This window comes from Rhinatrema bivittatum, chromosome 2, assembly GCF_901001135.1.
Source record: "Rhinatrema bivittatum chromosome 2, aRhiBiv1.1, whole genome shotgun sequence".
NCBI classification, from domain to species: domain Eukaryota; kingdom Metazoa; phylum Chordata; class Amphibia; order Gymnophiona; family Rhinatrematidae; genus Rhinatrema; species Rhinatrema bivittatum.
In genome coordinates this window covers 803,175,687-803,194,664 of record NC_042616.1, presented here as the reverse complement: position 1 = coordinate 803,194,664, position 18,978 = coordinate 803,175,687, and positions in this window count along the sequence as shown.

Genomic DNA, 18,978 nt, shown 5'->3' with positions numbered 1-18,978 from the left:
TTATTACCCTTAACCAATATGTTTTGATGCTTTTAATGCAACTGCTACATTGTTCCCCGCTTGAACGATAGGGGGATAAGAGGAATTTGATTCGGACAACAACCGAAGGCCCCGACTTCCAAGGACATAAGGGAAAAAGCACAGGACTGCTTCTATGGCCAAGTCTTAAAGGAATTGAAGAAAGTGTGCATGGTGGTAACTTGCTGATGCAGCAGTCACTACCCTTAACTAAATAAACCTTGATACTTTTGATGCAACTCCAACATTGCTCTCTGCTTCAAAGGAGGGGGGGGGGGGTGAGGGCTGAAAGGCAAGAGAAATTTGGATTCAGGGACAACCAACACGAGCCATGACTTTTTTACAGTCTGTGGTACTGATATACAAACATAAGGGAAAAAACACAGGACTGCTTCTATGGCCAAGTCCATAAACAAAGCACGTCAAGCAGCACTGACTGATACATGGGGGGTAACCTGCACGGCGCGGCAGATTCTACCATGGGAAGCTTGCTGGGCAGACTGGATGGACCATCAATCCTTTTCTGCCATCATTTCTATGTTAAGAAAGCCAGGGAGAAGCAGATAAGATTCTTAGTCATGAAGAAGTGAAGGAAAAGTCAGATCTGTGAGGTCTGTGCTATTGCAACAGGAAGTAAATTAGGCAGATGGGGCTTACAGCCCTTATTTTTTGGCGTCATATTCTGTGTGCCCATGTGAGAGGGGCCCTGCAGAGGCAAGCAGATAAAGAAAGGACTGGAGAGAATGAGAGGCACTAAGGAGGGCAGGAGGATGTTAGGGAGGATGCAGGGAGGGTTCGAACAGAGTGAGCCCAGAAGAACTAAACGTGGAATGAAAAACAGAAGGAGTTAGAGAGAGAGAGAGAGGAGCCAGTAAGGGAAGGAGGGAGTTAGTGGGGAAATGCAGAGCTTAGTGGCATATAGAGATCACGAGACTTCCCCCTCCCTCCCCCCACCCCTCACCTGCAATACTGCAGACCCTCCTTAATCTCTGATATTTATCTCGTTTTCTGAATGCTCAGTACTTTCCCTTCTTGTCCCATACCTTTCTGAATTCTATTGCTGTTTTCATATGCAGCGGGAGATCATCCTGTATGCCCACTGCTGTTGTGAAGAAATGCCTACTTACATTATTCTGCAGTCTCCCTACCCCCTGAAACCACTCCAGATATATATTACATTATCCTACAGCTTCCTTTCCATCGAAAAATGCTTTCCACTTATATATCATTTACACCTCCAAGAGTGCTTCTGTAATTTCTCACTTTCCCTTCTTTTCATACGTATTCATATCCTGAAGACTCCTTTCATAGGATTCATGATGCTGGTGGCATCATATTGGTAACTGTCTGCCGGGTTAGCTCTGCTCAGTCTCTGTCCTTCCAGAGACTGAGCCTTCAGAACTGATCACCATACTAAATGCGATCTCATAAGTAATTTTTACAGACATGCTGTCATCTCCCACATACCTTAGAATGCCACTAACTCCTTACAACTGCTTCCTCCTCCCATCCAATGCCTTCTTATCACACCGATTAGCAAATATGAGGTCATTAGACATGACACCACTCTCCTGTTTGGTAGTCATCAGCACCGCCTCCCCGGTATACTGCTCTCCTGAGATTCTGTCCCCTAAAACCTTGACTCTATATTTTTGTTCATTAAGGGGCGGATTTTCAGAGCCCTGCTCGCGTAAATCCGCCCAAAACCGGGCGGATTTACACGAGCAGGGCCCTGCGCGCCGGGAAGCCTATTTTACATAGGCCTACCGGCGCGCGCAGAGCCCCGGGACTCGCGTAAGTCCCGGGGTTTTCGGAGGGGGGCGTGTCGGGGGCGTGTCGGGGGGGGGGGCGGGCCCGGTCGTCGTGGCATTTCGGGGGCGTGTCGGCAGCGTTTTGGGGGCGGGTACGGGGGCGTGGCTATGGCCCGGGGCGGTCCGGGGGCGTGGCCGCGCCCTCCGTACCCGCCCCCAGGTCGCGGCCCAGCGCGCAGGAGGCCCGCTGGCGCGCGGGGATTTACGTCTCCCTCCGGGAGGCGTAAATCCCCCGACAAAGGTAAGGGGGGGGTTTAGACAGGGCCGGGCGGGTGGGTTAGGTAGGGGAAGGGAGGGGAAGGTGAGGGGAGGGCAAAGGAAAGTTCCCTCCGAGGCCGCTCCGATTTCGGAGCGGCCTTGGAGGGAACGGGGTAGGCAGCGCGGCTTGGCGCGCGCCGGCTATACAAAGGGGCGGATTTTCAGAGCCCTGCTCGCGTAAATCCGCCCAAAACCGGGCGGATTTACGCGAGCAGGGCCCTGCGCGCCGGGAAGCCTATTTTACATAGGCCTCCCGGCGCGCGCAGAGCCCCAGGACTCGCGTAAGTCCCGGGGTTCTCGGAGGGGGGCGTGTCGGGGGCGGGCCCGGTCGTTGCGGCGTTTCGGGGGCGTGTCGGCAGCGTTTTGGGGGCGGGTACGGGGGTGTGGCTACGGCCCGGGGGCGTGGCCGCGCCCTCCGTACCCGCCCCCAGGTCGCGGCCCGGCGCGCAGGAGGCCCGCTGGCTCGCGGGGATTTACGCCTCCCGGAGGGAGGATTAACAGCCTACTTTTGTTTGCGCCTGGAGCGCAAACAAAAGAGGCTGTTCGCGCTCGTTTTAAAATCCGCCCCAAAATCAATAGCCTTGCGCGCGCCGATCCAGGGATTTTAGTGGATACGCGCGGCTCCGCGCGTATCTACTAAAATCAGGCGTACTTTTGCTTGAGTCTGATGCGCAAGCAAAAGTAGGCCTATTCGCGCTTTTTGAAAATCTACCCCTAAGAGAATTAAGCATTAAAGGACATTAGTGGGTTTTTTTTTCCCATGTTTAATGTGTGTTAATGCACTCTAAAGTAAATGTTAGCTTATGCCAATGTACTAAAGGCCATGAGTATGTGTTAATTGAAAGCATGTTAGCATTACAGCCAGATTCTCCCATGGTAATGCTAACATATGCAAAGGAAGACATAATAATAAAAGTTATAATAATGTAAGCTAGTGTATTATTATTAAATTGTTCTTTTCTCTCTGCCTGGCTAGGGTAAATTAAATTTTAAAGGAGATATCCCCTGGCCACTTTTTAGGTACAGAGGAATGAAAATACCAAATGTTCTTTGAAAGTCAAAAGAAGGGTCTTTAACACCTTGTTGTGGTGTCCCTGTGAAAATCCTCATGATGTCACAAGTGAGCCATGTTGGCTGGAAGTTAGCGCTATATTATTTGCTAGTCTACACTGACACCAAGTGGACAGGACTGGACAAGGAAAGATATTAAAATTTATTATAATTTACTTTCCATGAAATAATATTTATTTTTAAAAGAACCAATTGTAGGCTTTTGCATCAGAGCTGAAGTAGTCAATTCCTGCCTGGAGCCAATGAGGGGCAAAGGTTTGAATACTAATGAGCCTTTTTAATTAAGTATAAAAGGTAATGATGCATTTGTTTAAAGGCAGACAGAGAAAGGGAGAGTTAGAGGGATGCAGTCATGAGATATGCTGGTCTATAAGACAATGAGGTAGAATAGATATTTGAAACTTGGGCTTAAAACGTTTGATTTTAAGGTAACTGAAATGTCCATGCTCCTTGATCTACATTGGATGCACAAAAAGATCCATTAGAGCATACTGATAGAGCATCATAGTTGCCTTAAAATCAAGAAGTTACAAGAACCTATTGTATCTCATTATCATACTGCCCAACCTACCTTTCAGCATTTACACATATATATTTACATTTATTAAAATTTATGAATGTATTCCAACATTGATCATATTCTGACTCATAGTTGTTGAGGTGATAGAAATAGAGATAGATTGTTAAACCAGCATGAACAGCAGTGGTTACTTACGTTAACTTCTATTCACCCTTATGAATGTAATGACAGTGAGGATTGGAACTCACTGCTCTAACTGGTGGGCTAGACTAAGAATTATGTTATTATGTACATTGCTTAGAGCTGTGGCTGTAGGTGGCTTATAAATGCTACAAATAAATAAATAAACAAGATTTTTTAGCCAATCTTCAGTGCAGTTGGACATTGTAAATTGATTGGATGCTACAAGTTTCTCTTCGCAGTATATAAATAAAGTTTGTTTTTTGTTTGCTCAATTAGGATTTACTGCTACAGACAGACATCTGGTGCCAGACCCCTGACCCAGACACTCAGAACTGTGTGTCAAGTAGCTTTTTTCAAGTTTTTTCGGTGCTTCTTCAAATAGATGAATGCCTCCTTTTTTAGGCTTTTTGAAATTGACTGTTTATGCATTTATTCACAGACAGATCATGTTTATTTTTTTTAAAGAAGTGTGCATGTATCTGTTTACAAATTTGGGAACTGAGGATATTCAGTTATTGCAAGTATTAGTGTTATATGGACACAAAAGTTTGGTTTGGAATTGACATGTGTCAGAAAATAGAAGCACACTTTCGAGACATATGATTATTATCTTGGGAAATTGTTTGTTATACAGTTTTACAGTTTTGTTATAATGATTTAAGTTCCCTTATATGAAGGTTTACATAAATATTTTTGTCAATGAGTCAGAAAGGATATATATTGTATTCTCACAGGACAAGCAGGATGGTAGTCCTCACATATGGGTGACATCACAGGATGGAGCCCAATCACGGAACACTTTTGTCAAAGTTTCTAGAACTTTGACTGGTACCTACAGGGTGTGCCCAGCATGGCACTAAACCTGCAGCCAGCAGGGGTCTCTCTTCAGTCTTCTTTTTTCTGCGCAGCAGTAGCCACGCGGGTTAAGGAGCTCCACAGAGATTCCTGACAGGAATTTTCCTCACGGAATTACTAAAAACTTTCATACCCCACAGGGGTCCCTCCTTCAAATTTTTGACTCTGCGGTACGCTGGTAAGTTTTTTACCCGGTTTCGATCGATTCCCGTCAAGTTTGGCTGTCGACCGTACCGCGGCTAAATTTTTCAAAGGCCATGGCGTTGGGGTTCCGTCGGTGCCCGGACTGTACTCATACCATGTCCATTACAGACCCGCATAAAGTCTGTGTAATGTGTCTCAGGTGTGAGCATGATGTCTTGACTTGCACCAAATGTGCCTTAATGACACCAAAAGGTCACAAGGCCAGAATGGAGAAAATGGAACTTCTCTTCTGTTCTCAAACTCCGACGCCGTCTATTGCATCGACATCATCTGAACTGGCACCGTCCACTTCACGCCAGTATTGGCCACCAGCCGGTGACCATCCGGCGTCAATGACTTCTCAGCCTTCAACTACCTCTACTCCCCCTCAGGACCGAGGGGATCATAGAGAAAAACATCGGCATTGACACCGCAAGTCTCAGACCATCGAGGAAGGAAAATCTTCGAAGTCGCCATCGTCCGACCTGCCATCGAAGAAACCCCGTCCAGAAAAGGCACCGACCCTTTCTGCGACTGGGTCACTGAGGCAACTCTCACCCGGATGGGTATCAGGAGCCGTGACTCCGCCTTTAACGGTGATCCCTCTGGCTATGCCTCTGCCTCCTTTTTCCCTTCTGGAGCCGGGGCTGTTTGCTCCAGGTCTCCGTGAAGAACTGGACCGGATGGTTCAGGAGGCCATCGATAAGGCAATGCACAGGCTTCAAGTTCCTCCGCCACCGAAACCGGTGCCGATTGTGGAACCGACCACCGATCCGATTCCGGCAGCACTGGCACCGCTGTTCTCGAAAATGGAAGCACTTATAGCCACTTTTCCACTGATGGATCCTGGGTCACCGATAGCTCTGGTGCCTTCCCCGCTTACCCTGTCATCGGGAGGGGAAACACCGTTCCGCATTCCTCCATCGGGAATTCTTCCGATGCCTCAACCATCGATGCCGATGCGCCCATCAGTGCCATTGATCCATCCCTCGATGCCCTCGATGCCTGCACTGGTGCCCTCAATGCCTTCATCAGTGCCCCCAGCACTTCCCTCGATGCCTTTAGAACCTAGACCGGGACCTTCAGAAATACCATCGTTCTGTCCTTCTCAGGCTCCTAGAGGGGCAGGTCCTGATACCTATGACACCTGGACTGACGATTCTTCTCAAGACACCGATGACTTGCCATCGCCACCTTCTCCTACTGAAAGCAGGAAGCATTCTCCTCCAGAGGACCTATCCTTCATAAATTTTGTGAAGGAAATGTCTGAATTGGTTCCCTTCCAATTGCAGACTGAACAAGATGACAGGCATCAAATGATGGAGCTTTTACAATTCCTGGATGCTCCCAAGGAAATAATCTCCATCCCTATTCACCAGGTTCTTTTGGATCTCCTCAAAAAGAACTGGGAATACCCTGGTTCTGTTGCTCCAGTCAACAGAAAAGCTGATACCACTTATTTGGTCCGGTCAGCCCCAGGATTCCAGAAACCTCAGCTGGATCACCAATCTGTGGTGGTAGAATCTGCCCAAAAAAGGGCAAAAAGATCAAAACGCAACTCTTCCTTTCCTCTAGGTAAGGAACAGAAATTCCTGGATGCCATTGGCTGGCGTGTCTTCCAGGGATCGATGCATATCTCTCAGATCGCCTCCTATCAGCTATATGTGACCCAGTACAACAGGGTCTTATTCAAGCAGATACAGGACTTTGCAGACTCCCTACCTCAGCAATTTCAGGAACAGCTTCAAGCCCTGGTACACAAGGGATTTGAGGCAGGGAAGCATGAAATAAGATCTTCTTATGATATCTTTGACACTGCTTCCCGGGTATCTGCAACTGCTATTTCGGCAAGAAGATGGGCCTAGCTTAAGTCTTCGGACTTGTGCCCTGAAATACAAGACAGATTAGCTGATCTGCCCTGCATAGGAGACAATCTGTTTGGGGAACAGATTCAGCGGACGGTGGTGGAACTCAAGGACCATCATGAGACCCTTCCCCAGCTCTCTCTGATGCCCTCTGAGTATTCCTCCAAACAGCCTTTCAGGAAGGATACTAAAAAGTCATTCTTCCGTCCAAAGAAGTCCTATCCACCGCAGTCTAGGACTCGTTCCACGAGACCTTTCCAAAAGGCCCAGTCTTGTCAACCTCATAAAGAAAAGCCACAAGCAGCTCCTCAGCAGGGCCCTGCTTCCAGTTTTTGACTCCTGCATAGAGAGCAACAGCCAGTTTCTACTGCCTCAGATACCAGTGGGAGGTTGATTGTGCCATTTCAACAACAGGTGGCACACAATCACCTCAAACCAGTGGGTCCTTACCATAATCTCTCAAGGTTATCGCCTGAACTTTCTCTCCATTCCACCAGACTCCCCACCTCTACTGGCATGGAAAACATCCGACCACTCACTACTCCTGGAGCAGGAGGTCTCCCTCCTCCTCCAGTCCAGAGCAATAGAACCAGTATCTTACTCTCAACAAGGCCTAGGATTCTATTCCCGGTACTTTCTAATCCCCCAAAATTCGGGAGGCGTTCGTCCAATTCTGGACCTACGTGCCCTCAACAAGTACCTCCAACGAGAAAAGTTCAAGATGGTAACCTTGAGTTCCCTCCTTCTGCAAAGAGGAGACTGGCTCTGCTCTCTCGATCTCCAAGATGTGTACACGCACATTGCGATAAATCCATCTCATCGCAGGTTCCTGAGATTTCTAGTAGGCCCCAAGCACTATCAATACCGAGTGCTCCCATTCGGCCTGGCAACTGCACCACGAGTCTTCACCAAGTGCCTCGTAGTAGTAGCAGCCTTCATCAGGACTCAAGGTGTTCATGTCTACCCCTATCTAGACGATTGGTTGATCAGGGCTCCCACTGAGCAAGCTGCTCTGTCATTCCCTACGTCTTACTTTACAAACTCTGATTTTGTTAGGATTTCTCATCAACTACGCAAAATCCTGCTTAGTCCCATCTCAAACTTTATCATTCAGAGGGGCAGACTTGGACACCTTGCAGGCAAAGGCATTTCTGCCTCAACAGCAAGCTCTCACTCTCATCTCCCTTGCACACCAGCTACAGTCTCAGCAATGCACGACTGCACGCCACTTCCTCATCCTACTGGGACACATGGCGTCCTCAGTACAGGTTACCCCAATGGCCTGCTTGGCCATGAGAGTCATGCAGTGGACTCTAAGGTCACAATGGACTCAGTCTGTCCAACCTCTATCAACCACTGTCCACATCACCTACTCACTCCGTCAGTCTCTAGCCTGGTGGAAAAATCAGATCAATCTCCTCCATGGTCTGCTCTTCCAGGCTCCAGACCCTCAAATAATTCTCACCACCGATGATTCCCACCTTGGCTGGGGAGCCCATGTGGCCGATTTGCAAACACAAGGAACTTGGTCTCCAGAAGAAGCCAAACACCAAATCAATTTCCTGGAGCTTCGAGCAATAAGATATGCTCTCAGGGTATTTCAGGATCACCTTTTCAATCAGATCATCCTGATTCAGACGGGCAATCAGGTGGCCATGTGGTACATCAACAAACAGGGAGGGACAGGCTCCTTCCTACTGTGTCAGGAAGCTGCGCAGATATGGGCAGAGGCCCTCTCCCACTCGATGTACCTCAGGGTCACCTATTTGCCGGGAGTGGACAATGTGTTGGCGGACAAAGTAAGTTGCGCTTTCCATCCGCATGAGTGGTCCCTCAATCCCTCAGTAGCGGATGCAATATTCCAATGTTGAGGTCATCCTCATATAGACCTCTTTGCATCACCTCAAAACCACAAGGTAGAGAACTTTTGCTCTCTCACTTGCAGCCAACACTCACAGCCAATAGATGCGTTCTCCCTCTCATGGGCAACCGGTCTCCTATATGCATTCCCTCCACTTCCACTTCTCTCGAAGACTCTCGTGAAGTTACATCAGGACAAAGGTTGCATGATCCTGATAGTACCTCACTAGCCTCACCAAGTGTGGTATCCAATAGAGATGTGAATCGGAACCGGAATCGGTTCAGATTCCGGTTCCGATTCATATGTGGGGTTTTTTCCATCGGGCCCGATTGTGGTTTTGTTTATCGGCTGCGCCCGAGCTGATAAACAAAAAACCCACCCCGACCCTTTAAAACTAATCCGTTTGCTTCCCCCACCCTCCCGACCCCCCCCCCAAAACATTTTACAGGTACCTGGTGGTCCAGTGGGGGTCCCGGGAGCAATCTCCCGCTCTCAGGCCGTCGGCTGCCACTAATAAAAATGGCACCGATGGCCTTTGCCCTTACCATGTGACAGGGTATCCGTGCCATTGGCCGGCCCCTGTCACATGGAGGGAGCACTGGATGGCCGGCGCCATCTTTAAAAATGGCACGGGCCATCCAGTGCTCTTTAAAAATGGCGCGGGCCTATCCACTGCTCCTACCATGTGACAGGGGCCGGCCAATGGCATGGATACCCTGTCACATGGTAAGGTCAAAGGCCATCGCCGCCATTTTGATTAGTGGCAGCCGACGGCCCGGGAGCGGGAGATCACTCCCGGGACCCCCACTGGACCACCAGGTACCTGTAAAATGTTTTTTGGGGGGTCGGGAGGGTGGGGGAAGCAAAGGGATTCGTTTTAAAGGGTTGGGGTGGGTTTAGGGGTTATTTTTGTGTGCCGTTTTTCTGCCCTCCCCCAAAATGATAAGAGAACCCCCACGATCAATATCACAGGGTTTTCCTATCGTTTCGGGGGAGCCCCCGATTTCTGACGATTTTGAAAATATCGCGATATTTTCAATCGTCCGAAGCCCGATTCACATCCCTAGTATCCAATACTTCAGGATCTCTCCATTTTCAGGCACATTCCCTTGGGAATGGACTCACTTCTGATCACTCAGAACGGCGGGTGCCTACGCCACCCCAGTCTTCAAGCTTTGTCCCTGACGGCCTGGATGCTTCAGAGCCAATTTCCCGTGTCCTGATTGCATCACGGAAGCCTTCCATGAGAAAGTCTTACTTATACAAATGGAACAGGTTTAAGTCATGGTGTTCTTCTCAATCCCTTGATCCTTTTACCTGTTGCACCACGAAGTTTCTAGACTATCTCTGGCACTTGTCAGAATCAGGTCTAAAAACTTCCTCCATCAGAATGCATGTCTGTGCGGTGGCCGCCTTCCATAAAGGTGTCGGGGATGTTCTATTTCAGTACAACCCCTCGTAACACGTTTTCTGAAAGGCTTGCTTCACCTCAAGCCTCCACTACACCCTCTGGCCCCTTCTTGGGACCTCAATCTGGTTTTGGGTCGGCTCATGAAACCACCATTCGAGCCTCTCCAATCCTGTGATCTTCGCTATCTGACATGGAAAGTGATTTTTCTTTTGGCAATCACATCTGCTCTCAGAGTTAGTGAGTTACAAGCCCTAGTTACCTATCTGCCTTACACTAAACTTCTGCGGGACCGGGCAGTACTCCGCACTCACCCTAAGTTCTTACCTAAGGTAGTATTGGAGTTTCACATTAATCAATCCATTATACTACCTACCTTCTTTCCCAGGCCTCACTCCAATCCAGGAGAGCAGGCTCTGCATACCCTTGACTACAAACGAGCTCTAGCCTTCTATCTAGATCGTACAGCTGCCACAGGAAAAGTACTCAATTATTTGTCTCTTTCCATTCCATCAAATTGGGGCAGCCTGTGGGTAAGCAGACTCTCTCCTCCTGGTTGGTGGACTGCATATCCTTTTGCTATCAGCAAGCAGGCATTCTGCTTCAAGACCGTTTTAAAGCACACTCTGTGAGGGCCATGGCGACTTCAGTAGCACACCTACGATCGGTGCCGCTTCCTGACATTTGCAGGGATGCTACCTGGAGTTCTCTCCATACCTTTACAGCCCATTATTGCTTAGACAAGGCAGGAAGACAAGATTCCATCTTCGGCCAGTCTGTCTTGCAAAACCTTTTTACAACTTGATGTACCAACACCCTTCCGCCTGACCATTAGGTTTCAGGATGCCCTCTACCAAATTCCACCTCAGTCCTTGTGCCTATTGCACATCTTGGGTACATTTGGTGCATTTCTCGGACATCCTCAGCTCGGTACTCACCCATATGTGAGGACTACCATCCTGCTTGTCCTGTGAGAAAGCAAATGTTGCTTAACTGTAACAGGTGTTCTCACAGGATAGCAGGATGGTAGTCCTCACAAAACCCGCCCGCCGCCCCGCAGTGTTGGGTTCGTTACGTTTTCTTATTTTATTTTTCAGCACTTCCTGTAGCTTTAAACAAGACTGAAGAGGGACCCCTGCTGGCTGCAGGTTTACTGCCATGCTGGGCATGCCCAGTAGGTGCCAGTCAAAGTTCTAGAAACTTTGACAAAAGTGTTCCGTGATTGGGCTCCATCCTGTGATGTCACCCATATGTGAGGACTAACATCCTGCTGTCCTGTGAGAACACCTGTTACAGGTAAGCAACATTTGCTTTTTATCTATAAACCTTCTTTTTAAGTGGTTTTGTTGCTATTACTATCCAACATTAGTGCCTTTGAGTGTTAACACCACCTAGCTAACGCTGGAAAATTGAATAAACCTCCTGAAAGTATAGTTAACTTCCTTTCATGAGCGCCATTAACAACCAAACGCCTCCCTGCCTCAGTCTCCATCTCCCCACACATACACATTGAAATCAGCAAAGGTCCCTCCCGATGTTGAATATGGAGGCAAAGAAGACACTTCAGGCAGCTTTCATCGCAGGCAGGAAAAGAAGGGGTGAGCCCTCACGAGGCTCTTCTTTTTATTGTACATTCATACAAAGGCAGATGATGTGTCATTACATGATTGGCTACTTTCCCCATAGCAACAGACGAGTCCCTACACTATTGGCTTTGGCTCAGGGGGTGTGCACGGATCATCTCATTGGCTGCTGAAATCTATACCTCCTGACTTTGTCCTGCCTCTGACTAAGGAACACCCAGCCCTACTTTCAGGCTATCAGGATTAATTATAAACTAGAGAAATACATGACAGTCAGGTATCCTTTCCCAGGCAGAGACTTAAGCACAAGTGATGCTTTTATTCAGGCAAAGGTCAGGGAGAAGGGAAGTTAAGTGTTTAAACCCTGATGAAATGGCTTGCTGGCAAAGCTTATATTTCCCACATCTCACCCTTTCTGTTTTTGTTTAGGCAGCTCAATAAAGCTTTAGACCCTTACTGAAATCTGTTATGTCTTGGTATGGGCTGGAAATAGGGGAAGGGGGATTATGGAGAGAAGAAAGCTGATTCAGCGTGGTGTGCCAGCTGCCGATGAGCTCCTGAATCTCCATATCACCCAGAGCTGGTGCAGCGTGGTGTGCCAACGCTGCAGGGCTCTGGATTCCCTATTAGGCATCTTACAAGACATCTTTGTATCCGGGCTGAGAGCAAGGTTTCAATATGGATATGAGGGTTGGGTATGCACTGAATACAGCATCACAGGCAGATAATTAAGACAATTACAGTAATTATAATAGAAATCACCCTTTTGAGACCAGAAATATCAGGGAGCCAGGACCATAGCCAGTCCCATGGAGAAGTTGGTATTCTGTCTGAAAATGGTGCATCAGCAACCATGGTTTCTATCTGCTCTATGGTATGTGTGAGGTTTGCTTTATAGTCTGATATGTACACACAGCAATGAGATCCAATTAATGCACAAACACCACCCTTTAAGGCTAAAATGGTTTCTAAGGTATAGCTGTTCTGTAATGCTACTTCTCTAATCTGAGAGACTTCTGTTGTGAGTAGTTTTAATGCATGGACTGTCTGATTAAATAGGGCAGTAGTCCAGTTAGCTAGGATGTGTAAGTCTCTGTAATTCATAGCTGTCCCCATTGGGGGAAACAGGCTTCTAGCTATCTGAGTTTCTGTATACTTTTCTATGGGATTATTTATCGCCTCCCCTTTGTTACGGAGCCTTGCTTTGGGTAAATTTTTGACTGCATAGTATGAGGGGAGGATGTAGCCTAAAGTGCATCTGTCTCTCCATCTTGGGGAAATGTACATATATGCTCTACGCCCACATAACATCCATATGTTTCCTAACAGATTAGTGGACATGTCATTGGTTATCATTTGGGCTATATAACTACAAAGGGTAAATCCCTCGTCCCCTCTATACTCTCTGCACCTGCTTGGGTCTCCCACTGCACATCCTGAAATCTGCCAATTGCATACATATGTGGTATAACTATGCAAGTGTTCAGTGATTAACACAAATGTTCGGTTACAATATGGATATTTCCCACCTGAATCCCCTTCCCATCCCCTGTATCATAGTCCCAACAAAGAGCGGCAGTCTCTTGAATACGGCTGCCGATGTGTAGTATGGTATTATTAACTGGAGAGTTAATGAAAACACATCTCTGTAAAGGATAATTAGTCCATACTGTAAGGTTAAATGGTACAGCATGCATCAGTCGTTCTCCGCAGGCTTGGGTTGGCATGTGTGTGCAGATCCAACAGTCTGTTCGATTCAACAGGTGTGAAAAGTTCTGTGCATCGAGGATGTACATGTTGTCCTGTCAGAGTCCTTGTTCTGAAATCGCCATAGCTGGAGAAATAAGGCAAAGGAGGAGGGTGCAGAACACAATTGTTAATGAGTTGGCATTCAGGCAAGAAAAAGCGGCTAATAAGTTCTCTGGAGTTTTCTCAAGGCCTTGCTGTTCTAAGAGTTGTGCAGATTGGTTGGATAGGGCCTTGATCTGTCCCCAGGTCATGTGGTGCTGCTTTTTGCAAGGAGTCCGGTCTCTGTCCTTCTGAGGGCTGTGGAGGCTCAGGGAGAAGTTGGGGATCGGGTCCTGTAGACCTGGACACCTTTCCATCTCTCCACGCCTTGATACCTGTGGAAGCAAGCAGAGAAACATATCCTCGTTCCCCATTTTAAGGGAACGGGACCGTACCAGACATTAAATATTCTATACAAAACTGATGGCTGTGGGTGACTAACCCTAGTCCCATAATGATTACTCATGGCTGTGGTCTTAAATTTGATATGTTTAGATGATTTGTTCAGCCAGTCCTGTTTAGGGGAAAATCCAGGGGCAATCCCTCCTTTTTGTTTTTGTGTTCAAGAGCTCTTAAGGGTATGATTGGCTCTCTCCACAATGGCTTGCCCTGTGGTGTTGTAGGGGATGCCAAATAAGTATTTAATGTTCAATTATTGACGAAATTCATGTAAAGGAATGGCTGCAGTAAATAGAGCCATTATTAGTTTTCAGAACAGAGGGTAGTCCCATTATCAAGAAAGTTTTTATGCAGTGATCAATTTTCATTCAGTAAAATAGCAATAAATGTAAATTAATCATTTAAAGGAAAAGTTCATTTGTAGTAAGCAGAATCACAAATGACAAGTATGTCAGACATTATATTAAACATATGTTACACAAGACTGACACATATTCATATTCATTCATCCTGCAAATATTCATTCATAGTCTTCTTGGCATCAAGACAGACAACAGATAACACATAATTTGAGCTAAAAATCTTATCAAAAAGTTATCAAAAACAAAATTAGATCAAGGATCAAAAGTCAAAAGGTGTTAGAAAAATGTTAAAATAAACTGCAAAGTGTTCACCTTCACATCTCCTCATGGCAGGAAGGCTGTAAATCTGGAAAATATTAAAAACTGGCGTACAGCAAAAAATTTACTAAGGTAAGGATAAAAGTGAGCTTCTTACTTTTTTAACCTGGGATAAATCAATTCTATTATTCAATTTAATAAAATCAATTTGGATTTGCAAGAAAAGGCTTGGGAGGGATTGCTTTAGATGTAGCAACCTCTATCAGTAAAAATTTTAAGGTTCAGAATTCTGTATAAATTTTGTGAAAAAGAAAATAAAACTGAAGTTTCTTTAATACAGAAGGTCTGTAGGCCTGAAAAATAAAAACTATTTTACAACAGAATTATTAAAACAATAATATAATATAACTTGTAGAATAACATAGCACCTCCTAGTGGAGACCCCATCATTACTTTATAGATTGCAACTATTGTTCCAGGTTGCAATCAATAATACTCTGAGCTTACTTTCAATGTGGAATATCAGAATAGAATTTCTTCATATAATTATTAGAATAGGAAATTAAACACGCTGTTCAGTAATCTCAGTTCAGTATTAAGGAAGTTTGAAAGTATTAAAAAGATTAACAACAGAAAGAGAGTGAGACAAGGAAGGGCTAGTACAGGAATGCTGAGTTATAACATATAGAAACTAGAGAGAGAAACTGCAGTACTGAGTTATAGCATATAGAAACTAGAGAGAGAAACTGCAGTACTAAGTCCAGTTTTTTTTTTTCTTTTCAAAAGTTCTCCCTCCCTCCCCCATGAGTGGCAAGCAAGAGTTAACAGAAAGACAGTAAAAGGGGGTGGGGGAGGAGCAGTGTTTCTCAAAAGAAAAGAACTGCACCCAAGGAGTTAATCCTTCAGTCAATAGAAACTGAAAGATAGCATTGTTTAAACTTAAATCTCAGAGAAATGGAGTCATTTTAAATGTGAGCCAAATTAATTTTGCAAAAAGTGAACATTTCACATGAAATTCACACAGCAATTGTTCAAATTTCAGTACAGTTTTAACATAAGGTTCTGCATTCACTTTGTGGGGGAAAATACTCTCAAAGTATGCAGATTTTTTGTAACTGAATATCAAAGACTAATAGAAACCATTTTTTCCAAGTTTGCTGTGTCTGCTCCAGCACTAGATGTAGTCTGGTTTGTAACAGGTCATTGTACTGTCTCATTAAATCATTTTTTTCATAGTGATTTTTTCTTTGCTTGTAACGCAGGAGTCTAATTAAATCATTTTTTTCATATTGATATTTTCTTTGCCTGTAACGCAGGAGTGCAGCTGCCTGGCCCAAGGTCTTATACGCTGATTTCTTTGAAGACCTGGGGGCATAGCCACTGCTCATGGCACTCCGGGCGGCACTCAACTCTATTGCTGCCACACCCAGCTCTTTAATTCCTTTTGTAATAGGAGAGGCTTGAATCCCTTTCAATAATTCCTCTCTTGTGAGATTTCCATGTTCTAGGTGAAATCCCATGCTGACCGCGGCACATAAATTGTTACCGGGAGCAGTGGTTTGAGATGGTAATTTACCTGGACAAATTGATGATGCAGAATTAATGACTGTCTCAGGCAATGGAAAATGAGGGTACAGGGAGTGGTTGGTGGGGGAAGGGGGTTGCAGGCAAGATGGAGGAAGGCTAGTTTTTCTGACCTCAGTGTTTTCTATTTCCTGGGGCCTTTTCTCTGAGGTGGATGCAGAGGAAGCCACAGGAGCCATGTGAGTGTGTGTCCCCAGATGTTCTATTTCATTTTCTGTCCCCCTTTGTTCATGGTTCTTTTCTGTGATGGGGAAGGCTTGAAGTCCTTCCAACAATTCTTTTTCTGTAAGGCTTTCTTTTTGCTGTTTCTGCTGAAATTCAATGCTAATCGCCCCACCCAGGCCAGGTTGTGGCTCAATTGTTCTCAAGGACTGCTTTTCTAAAGAAGTGGGGAAGGTGTGAATGGGCTTGGGTGTGGGTATGGAGAGCTGATACAAAGAATTTGCTGTCTCTGAGGGAGACTGAGCATAAGATGGGGGAAGGGTATTCTGATTGAGTTTGCCTGCTTCTAAAAGCACATGGTTTGAAAATGCTGCCTTGAAACTTTTTTTTCCTATGTGTTCTATGTACATTTTTGCCAAATTAATATTTGCTTTATGGGAGCTCTGGGAGCCATATGAAGATTATTGCCTATTAAAATCCAGTCCTGGATATTCAGAGTTCCAGCCTGTGAATACCAAGGGCAACGGCATGCTATTTCACTTATTAATTTTTCTAAGTCCCCCAGGCTGATTTGTGCTTTTTTTCTTCTGGTGATGAAATAATGATTCTTGATGATTTGCTGCAGCTCCCTAGCATGTACCCTCTGCTGTACAGTCAAATCACTTCCCATGCTCACGAATGTGGGGAACAAACTTGCTGAAAAATACTTAAAAATTACTAAAAAGTACTTTTTTAAAAATACTTACGATTGCAAATCTGTTGAACGGTACGTACCTAGGCTATGACCAGCCGAAATGAGCAGAGAGTATACCATCACGTGCGGGCTCACCAGATGTTGAATATGGAGGCAAAGAAGACACTTCAGGCAGTTTCATCGCAGGCAGGAAAAGAAGGGGTGAGCCCTCACGAGGCTCTTCTTTTTATTGTACATTCATACAAAGACAGATGATGTGTCATTACATGATTGGCTACTTTCCCCATAGCAACAGATGAGTCTCTACACTATTGGCTTTGGCTCAGGAGGTGGGCACGGATCATCTCATTGGCTGCTGAAATCTATACCTCCTGACTTTGTCCTGCCTCTGACTAAGGAACACCCAGCCCTACTTTCAGGCTATCAGGATTAATTATAAACTAGAGAAATACATGACAGTCAGGTATCCTTTCCCAGGCAGAGACTAAGCACAAGTGATGCTTTTATTCAGGCAAAGGTCAGGGAGAAGGGAAGTTAAGTGTTTAAACCCTGATGAAATGGCTTGCTGGCAAAGCTTATATTTCCCACACATTCCAACCCTCAACCCTCCATTTCAGTACAATAGAATAGCAATCATTAATTTGATAGATAAGTGTAAAGTTCTTTCATTCAAATCAATGTGGAAAACATGATATTATTGAGCAAAAATATTGAGCTCTATATTCAAAAGCCATTTAGCCAGATAACATAATAGTTGCTGTCTAAATGGCTTACCTGGCTATATTCAGCTTTATCCAGATACATTCTAGCTGGCTAATAAGTTAGGCGACTAGAATTTAACCAAGGGCGTAACTGGGAGGAGTAGAGTTAGCTGGCTAAGGAAACGGTCTAACTCTGATATTCATTTAGCTAGATGACTTAGGCCTAGATTCACTAATACCGCCGGGCTCTTTGAATCGCGCGGTATAGGTGGGTGGTGGGGGGGGGGGGGGGGGAGCCTGTGAAAGCCAGCAGCGATCGCACCTTCTGCGGTGCAATCGCTGCCAGCTTTTGCACCCAATAGCGCCATCATAAAAGGTGGTGCTATTGGATGCGAAATTGGCAGCGAAAAGGGTTCTTACCTTTTCGCTGTCCACAATGTCTTCGCGGCGTCCGCCCCGGTGCCACCCCGACTCCTCCTGTTCCGGTCTTGACGCCGCCCTGACTCCGCCCCCATTTAGTGATCGCACACGAAAAGTCCCTTTTCGTGTGCGATCGCTTTGGAAAATGACCCCCTTAGCCAGCTAAGTCTGGTCAAATCAAAGAGCTGTTTTCAAGTTAGCCGGCTATAGTTGTCCGGCTATATGCCTGTTGAATATGCCTCCAAAGCAAGCCGGATAAGTTTATCCGGCTATCTTTGCTTTCCAGACTGTGTCTGAATATAGACCTCCTCGAGACTTAATACAAATGGGTGAGTTTGCAATACCCCTCGTGTCAAATGAATCTAATTGATTTTTTTGGGTGGGTGACCAGAGAATTAGAGCAAGAGTGTACAGTGGATGTTGTTTAGTTGGAGTTCAGCAAAGCTTTTGATACTTTCTGCAGTAGGAGGCTTATAAATAAACTGAGTTGCCTGGAGGTGGGTTCTAATGTGGAAGACTGGATTAAAAACTGGTTGAAAGAAGGAAAATGGAGGGTAGTGGTAAATGTAATTTACTCTGAGGAGAGATGGGTGATTAATAGTGGAGTGCCTTAGGGATTGATCCCAGGGCTGGTGCTGTTCAATATTTTTGTGAATGACATTGTACAGGGGTTAAGAAAAAACGTTTGCCTTTTTGCTGATGACACAAGAATCTGCAACAGAGTGGATACCCCTGAGGGAGTATGCAGACTGAGAAGTGATCTAAAAAAGCATGACAATTGATGAATGGTCTGATGCTTGGCCATTCAGATTAAATGCAAAAAAGTGTAATCTTTCATTTGTGGTGCAGAAATCTGAGGGCTCTTTTTTTACTGTATAATGTGAGCCTGTCTCAGTATCCTTTTTGAAGGCATTTCAATATTACTTTTATTATTTTTATCAATATTTATATATGGTCAAGTTTGTTTTATATTATTTTTTAGGATTGTATAGTT